The 7,665-nt window shown below is 60.6% G+C and overlaps 1 protein-coding gene across 1 annotated transcript in view; it reads left to right on the plus strand.

Annotated features, from left to right (window-relative positions):
* The window catches only part of CNEP1R1 (CTD nuclear envelope phosphatase 1 regulatory subunit 1), a 50,923-nt gene that overhangs the window by 7,087 nt on the left and 36,171 nt on the right, over positions 1-7,665 (plus strand). The window lies entirely within an intron of this gene.

A 7,665-nucleotide genomic window follows, 5' to 3' on the forward strand; every position in this document is an offset into this window, starting at 1 on the left:
AACCAGACTCCAGGCCCAAGAGACCTCCGATCTCCTAGGCTCCTGCAAGGGGGTTCCCGCCCTGCTTTCAGCTCCACCTCAGCTCGGCTCCCGGGGTCGGGGGCGCCATCTCCCTGCTCCCGGTCAGACGCGGTACCAGGCCCGGCTCTGCTCCGCGCCCTGTGGCCTCTGGAAGGGGCTGGAGCTCACTGAGCCGCAGGCCCACGTCTCTGAGGTGTTGGAAGCCAGGACCCACCGGGGGCAGGAGGGCCTGAGATGCCCAGGGAACACAGAGCCCAGCCGTGGCTGCCCCTGGCCTTGCTGGTAACACATCCGGCATCCAGGCGGCTGGTGCCCTCCCCCCTCCTTCCCAGGCGGGACCTGCAGACCCGAAATGTGCATATTCTCCGGGTAAGAGCTGGAAGTGCAGAGCCCGGCACAAACAGTATCAGCCTCTCTCCTCCCCACATGGTGGGCGCTCATTCACTCAACAGCCACCACACGCAGCCTGTGCCCCGGGACCGAAGCTGGGAGCCTGCCGACCAGCAAGCGGCTCCCGCCAAGGGGGCCCCCAGCAGGCCACCAGGCCACGGTGTGAGAAATGCCAAGGAGGGAGCCGGGCCGGTGTGGCTCAGTGGGTGGGCATCGGCCTAGGAACCAGGAGGTCAGGGTTCCATTCCCGGTCCGGGCACAGGCCCAGGTGGCGGGTTCCATCCCCAGTGTGGGGCGTGCAGGAGGCAACCGGTCCATGATTCTCTCTCATCAGGGATGTTTCTATCTCTCTCTCCCCCTCCTTTCCTCTCTGAAATCAATAAAATATATTTAAAAGAAAAAAAAAAGCTAAGAAGGGAGGACCCGGGAGAGGGGAGGGGGCTCCTTGCAGGAGCCTAGTGAGGTGGGGTCAGGGAGGAGGAGCTGCTGCTGGAGGGAGCATGCTGGGGGAGCAGAGAGCCTCACCGATGAGAGCGAGGGACCACGGAGGACCCCACCCAGCTGCAGGCAGAGACCTGGACCCAGAGACCGGGTCCCAAGGCCCCTTACCCACACTGTTTATTTCACGTGAATTATCTCACGTTTTTAACCGCGGAGGATTACAAACAGCCCAGTGACCCCATCTTCGAGGTACAGCTCCGTGAACCGACTCTCCGGACCCCATCTCGCTTTCCACAGGCCCCTCCTTTCCCTGGGGAACCACACATACTGCGAGGGGAACTGCGGGGGGCAGCTGCCGCCCGGCCACCTTCTGGAAGTTCATGTCCTCAGGCCTGTGTCTTGTGGTCTGGGAGGTTTTAAAATAGTCCATGTTTTAAAAACAGACAATCTCGCCGTCTGCCCAATTAATGCTCACAGTTCACGGTTTGTAATTGCACATAAAGTTTTATGACGGGAAATTACAAGGATCCTCTTTGAAGACTTCCCCCAAGGAACGGATTTGGGACGAAAAAGCCCATTTCCGCTTTCAAGGGACAGGTCCCTTTAGCAGCGTCTGAAGCCTTCCCCAGAGATGAGCTTCGGGGTTCCAGCCAGCTCTGCACAGGGACCAGGCAGCCAGAGTTTAGTCAGTGCTCAGCCCTTCCCACGGTCATCCTCAGCTCAGCCCTGCAGTGCACAGAGCAGTGTGCCCATTTCTCAGATCAGAAAACTGAGGCTCAGGGGGATTCTGACCCAGCCTGGCCAGGGAAGCCCTGCAGCTGGGCCTCCCACCCACGAAAGCCCACAAGCTTAGGCTCTGAAAGGCCTCCCACTGGGCCTGCACATGGAGTCACAGGGCCCCCCCAGCCGGGGTCAATAAAGTCAGGTCCAGCCCTGGCCCGTGGTGCTCAGCTGGTTGGGCATCATCCAGTGCACCGAAAAGTTGCCGGTTCGATTCCTGACAAGGGCACGTGCCGGGGTTGTGGCTTGATCCCCGGTAGGGGGCGTGCTAGAGGCGGCCAATTGATATTTTGCTCTAACCAGCGGGCATTTTGGAAGCCTCAGAGCGAGCAGGGACAGAAAGGAGTGTCAAAAGAGACCGTACAGCCCGGTGGCACAGTGGTTAGAGCATCAGCTCACACACTGAAAGGTCACAGGTTGCATTACCAGTTAAGGGCATGTACCTGGGTTGCGGGTTCGATCCCCGGCCTCGAATGGTCATCACAGGGCACATGACTGTAAGCAAAGCAACAGAGCAAACCCCAAAATCCATGGCATGTGAGAGGCAATACGGAGCGGGGGGTCTGCGGCAAACTGGGGTGTGCAGCCGGTCTTAAAGGGCCAGGGTTACTTCTTGATTCCAGCCAGCGAGAACACAGCCAGATATTCTGATCGCTCCATGGAAGCCGGACGCCCGAGTGCGGAGCACACCCCCCAATTCCTTAACGTTGGCACCCACCTCAGACACGGTACAGTCATTGCTCAGCCACAGACAACACGTCTGCAGGCAGCAGCGGCCAGCGGGTCTGCGCGAAGCCAGGGGGCGGACACGGGGCTCTGAGCACAGAAGGCGAGGTGGGTTCCCGGGACCGGCCAGGGGAGACTCGGGCTGGAAACCCAGGCCAGAGGGAAGATCGGCTGGTGAGTTGGGGTGTGGGGAGATGGGAACCAGCTGAGCAAAGGCGGGGGGTGGGGGGGCTCACCATGGCCTTGTGGCCAGGCCTGACCCGCTGGCCACTGGTGTGGTTGGGATGAGCGAGTGGCCAGAGGAACTGGCCACAGAGGCAGGCCCTGACCCCAGGACTCGGTCTGGCTTTCGCCTTCCCTGGGGTTTCTTTCTTTCTTTCTTTCTCTCTCTCTCTTTTTTTTAAAATATATTTATTATAATGAAAAAATACATTTTTTTATAAAGAGCTGTTATCTCTCTTCTCTGTTTTTCTACTACTTCACTCTTTTTCTTTCTTTTTTAATATATTTTTTTATCGATTTCCGGGAGGAAGGGAGAAGGAGAGAGATGGAAACATCAAAGATGAGAGAGGATCATTTATTGGCTGCCTCCTGTTGGGCATTGAGCCCACACCTGGGCATGAGCCCTGACCGGGAATCAAACCGTGACCTCCTGGTTTATAGGTCGATGCTCAACCCCTGACCCAGGTCCTCGGCCGGGCCCTGGGAGGGTTTCTACGTCTTCGGGTTTCCAGGAGGGAAGGCTAGGGGACTTTTGTTAAATCCCTGGCCACGCCTCTCCTGTCTGCAACCTCCCCTCCCGTAATCTCCGCAGCTCACTCATAAATTATGAGCATGCATTCATTTGCATGTCAGAAGCTCGGCCAAGAAATTAGATAAAATTGATCCGCCACAATTTATTCTCTCTATTTTTCCAAGAACTGGCCTCCCAGTCATGTTTTATTCATGGAGACACCCAGCTCTCTCTTTTATCTCCAGCCCTCAGTAACATTTTCAATTTAGTCCGTTTATAGCTGCAAGACGCCCTTGGGCTGGGCGGGCGGGAGGCCACCCAGAACGCAGACAGCTCCCAGGCGCTGAGGTGAGAGGGAAGGAGGTTCCAGTAAGATCCGCCAGCCCCGGGCTCCCGGGAAGGTCCCAGGGGCGGCCCGTGAAGAAGGCTGGGAGCACGGAGGAGCCTCTGCTCCGCTGAGCCCAGTGGGGGCCGGGGCTTGGACAGGGCCTACTCCAGGTGACACGGGGTCCTCCAGGGGAGAGAGCAGTGCCCGCCTCCGTCAGCCCTCCCTGCCGCCATGTGTCATGGACCGGAGCCGCCTCCCATGTCCATGGGAGAAGGGAGACGCTGCACAAGGACGTTGTCCTGTCCTCAGCCTCTCCCTCCGAGAAGAGCAGGGGGTTCTGGAAGGCGGGTGGGCCTGGTTTGATGTCAGAGAGGAAGGGAGAGGGAGAGAGAGAAACATCAATGATGAGAGAGAGTCATGGACCGGCTGCCTCCTGCACGCCCCACACTGGGAATGGAGGGGGAGGTGCAGTCCATTAGGTTTGCCCTTGGCCTGGGATGGGACAGAGCCGAGAGGCAGAGTGGGGATCCTCCTGGGTTTCCTCTTCACAGGAGGCCCAGGGAAGCCCCGCCTTTGGTGGCAATGCCCTGGGACCTTGACTTGCTATTGGTCAGCCCGGTGTGGGTTAGGCGTGTGCCCACCTGGGACGGACCCAATGGCTCTGGACAGTCTGGGTTTGAAAGCATGGAGAGACGCTGCTGGGGGACCCCTCCCAACAGCCTAGGGCGGAAACATGGGTATCAGTGTCACCAAAAGACACTGGCTCGGCTTCCGGGGCCTGAGCCTCCCCCCACCACACCAGGGCACTGGGGCTGCTTCGAGGGCGGGTCCTGTGCAGACAGAGCCCGCACCTCTCTGTCCACGCCACGGGCTCCAGGCCGGGCACAGCACCCCACGGCCAGGGCAGGCTCTGGGGAGGAGACGGGGTCCAGGGGTGGGAAGGACCCTTACCCTCTCGGGGGGGGGGGGCCTTTTGCTTTGTTTGACCATTTTTGTCATGGTAGGGTCCTGCCTGTTTAAAATAAATGGATTCCGTTTCAAAGCGTTTGCCACCCCTCCTCCGACCTGGCCCAGCCCGCCCTGTGGGTCAGGAAGGTGCTTCCCATTTCAAAGGGAAGGAGGCTGGGGTCCAGGAGCAGAGGGGGACCATCCCCTGGAGGGGCCATTCCCGCCCGGCCGGCCCAGCCCCAGGCTCCTGCTCTCGATCCCTGCAGGCGCCCTCCAGTCTGGACAGGGGAGCGAGGCCGCGGAGCCGGAGATGCTGAGCCGGAGGCCCCGAGAGGGTCCATGTCAGGCCTCACTGAGGGCTCAGCGGCGAGTTCTCCGCCCGCGCCAACCGGTCGCAGTGCGCTGCTTGTCAAACACGGTCTGAAGACGCCGGCCCTATGTTGTCTGCCGGCTAAAATGGATTTGCTTTTGGGATGACACGCAACATGAGCCGGCTGCTCAGGGATCTCTCCATCAGCCACAGGCCCCAGCGCGGTACCATCGCCCCGGGCGGGAGCGGGCCCAGACGCGGGTGCCAGGAAGGCTGCGACCCTGGTGGGAGCTTGGGCCCGGGACTGCCCAGGGGGGCCTTGGAAATGCCGAGGGGCGCCCAGAGGCCTGCTGAGGCTCCCGGTCACACACCCCACAGCAGGAGGCGGCCCTGTGGGCTGAAAGGCAGAAAAGACCTGAAAGGAGAGAAACCCCAGCATGTGCTGAGCAGCCGCTGGGAGCCACATCCGCCCTTGGCGCTGCCACTGGGCCCCAACGTCACCCTGCCCACCCCCCGCTGGCAGAGATGGGTGGGAGCTCACACGTGGAGGGACAAGGGCAAGGCACCCTTGTGGGGACGCACTGGTCCTTCAGCAAGTATGTGGTGAGGTCGGTGATGGGACAGGCTCCCTGCCGCGTGCTGCGGACACAGCAGAGAATGGAACGGAGCAGAGGAAATGCCTGCCCTCACATTGTGGGCACTTTAAACAGGGCGGCCAGACCAGGCGCCAGCAAAGAGGTACCATCGGGTCTGGATGACCAAAGGCCTGGGAGGATGGGGTCCGGCCGGGGTAGCCCAGTGGTGCAGTGTCGTCCTAGGAACCAGGAGGTCACGGTTCATTCCCGGTCAGGGCACGTGCCCAGGTTGCGGGCTCGATCTTCAGTGTGGGGCGTGCAGGAGGCAGCTGATCAGTGATTCCCTATGAACTAGGAAGTCATGGTTTAATTCCTGGCCAGCGCACATGCCTGAATTGTGGGCTCTGTCTCCAGTGTGGGGAGTGCAGGAGGCAGCCGATCAATAATTCTCTCTCTCATCATTGATGTTTCTCTCTCTCTCCCTCTCCCTTCTTCCTCTCTGAAACCAATAAAAACATTTTTTTAAAGAAAGATTTTCCTGAGTAGAAAGGATGAGGACTCCAGGGACGGCTTGGGGCTTGGGGAGCAGGGCTATGTGTCATCGTCTTCAGGCCCCCACGTCTGAGCTCTGTGTGTGGCTCAGGGAGCAGATGAATGCTCATTCCCGGGCCTCACCAGCAGCCTCCCCGGGGGCCCAAGCCGGGGCCGGGCGAGAGGACCTGGGCCTTCCCCTGAAGGGACCCATGGTTCGCCAGCCCCGGGGCTTCCGGGAGGAGGCCAGAGCTGTGAGTGTGGGGACTGGTGGGCGAGGGACCCCCCCCCTTCCAGTCAGGGGGGCTCAGGGACAGGACTGAGGACGGGAGAGTGGACGGGGCCTGGGAAGCGAACCCCGGGCTCTCAGGCCGCCTCTGACTGGGACCGCGCGGCTCCCTGTGCACCTGGGAATTTGCAGCCTGGCCAGCTCGGTCCCTGCGGAGGCCGCAGCCCAGTGGGCAGTGAGGAAGGCGCATGGCCAGGGAGGAAAAGGGGCGAACGCGGGCGGCTGGGGAGACCACGGGCACGGCTGGAGGCCCATGTGTGTGCCCTTGACTTAGAGTCAAGCCACACCCCCGGCATACCCCTCCTTGCAGGGGCAGCGCCCGAGAGCCCACATGGGCCCCGGCTGCTGCTTCCAGGTAGTATAGTGGTTGCGCCCCTACTATGTGCCCAGCACTGAGCAGGGCTGTGCGGCTCAGAAGCAAGCCCGTGACCAGTAACGACAGAAACTGGTGATGAGGTTTATGACAGCACAGACTGGAGGGTCCTGGTGGTCAGGGAGGGCTTCCTGGCAGAAGTCACATTGGAGCTGAGCCTGGTAGGGTGCAGAGGAGCTGGCCGCACACAGCAGCGGAGGGTCCAGGCAGAGAACAATGCACAAGGGTCCAAAGGCAAACCGGGGACCCAGAGACTGGACGTGGTCCCTGCTGTGAACACATCAGCGCCTGCCCTAGCTGGTGTGGCTCAGTGGATAGAGCGCTGGCCTGTGGACCAAAGGGTCCCAGGTTCGATTCTGGTCAAGGGCATGTACCTCGGTTGCAGGCTTCTCCCCGGCCTGGTCAGGGCTCGTACAAGAGGCAACCAATCGATGTGTTTCTCTCACATCGATGTTTCTCTGTCTTCCCTCTCTCTTACACTCTCCCTAAAAATCAATGGAAAAAATATCCTCGGGTGAGGATTAACCAAAAAAAAAAAAAAAATCAGCGCCTGCCCCTCCCCCCCAGCCCGGGGACACAGTGGGGCCTGGCCCTGTGGATGGGTCTGGGTTGGGGGGGGCTTCTTAATTCCGTTGTGAAACCCCATCTTCGCCGCAGGAAGCCCAGTTCCCTTCAAAGGCCCAGCTGCAGCCCGCCGCGACCCCCTCTCGCGGCTGCGTGTCCAGCTTGTGTCACTTTAAAATTCTCTTTGTTTGAACGTCTGAGAGCTGCCGGCTCCGGGCGGCCGCAGGGGCCTGGGCTGGGCAGGGGCCGAGGTCTGGGAGGCTGGCGGGGGTGGTGGTCTCAGTCCCCAGTGTGGGGTGTACAGGAGACAGCCGATCCATGATTCTCACCATTGATGCTTCTCTCTTTCCGCTCTGAAATCAATCAATAAAAGAAGAAGAAGAAGGAGGAGGAGGAGGAGGAGGAGGAGGAGGGGGAGGAGGAGAAACAAGCCCCTAGCCCCCACTCCCAGCCAGACTGCCCACCCCAAGCCTGTCCGGCTGCCCCGCTAGGAAACCTGATCTGAGACAGGGGTTGGGGTGCAGTCTTCTGAGCAGGACATCCCTGAAATTCTGGGGGAGCAGACCCAGCCTAAGGGGCACAGGTTGCCCTGAGGGGTCTGGCCACGGTGGCGGGCTGGCCCCTCCGGCCCCTCCCGCCCGCCTCCTCACTGACCC

Source organism: Myotis davidii, unplaced genomic scaffold (assembly GCF_000327345.1).
Source record: "Myotis davidii unplaced genomic scaffold, ASM32734v1 scaffold328, whole genome shotgun sequence".
NCBI lineage: Eukaryota > Metazoa > Chordata > Mammalia > Chiroptera > Vespertilionidae > Myotis > Myotis davidii.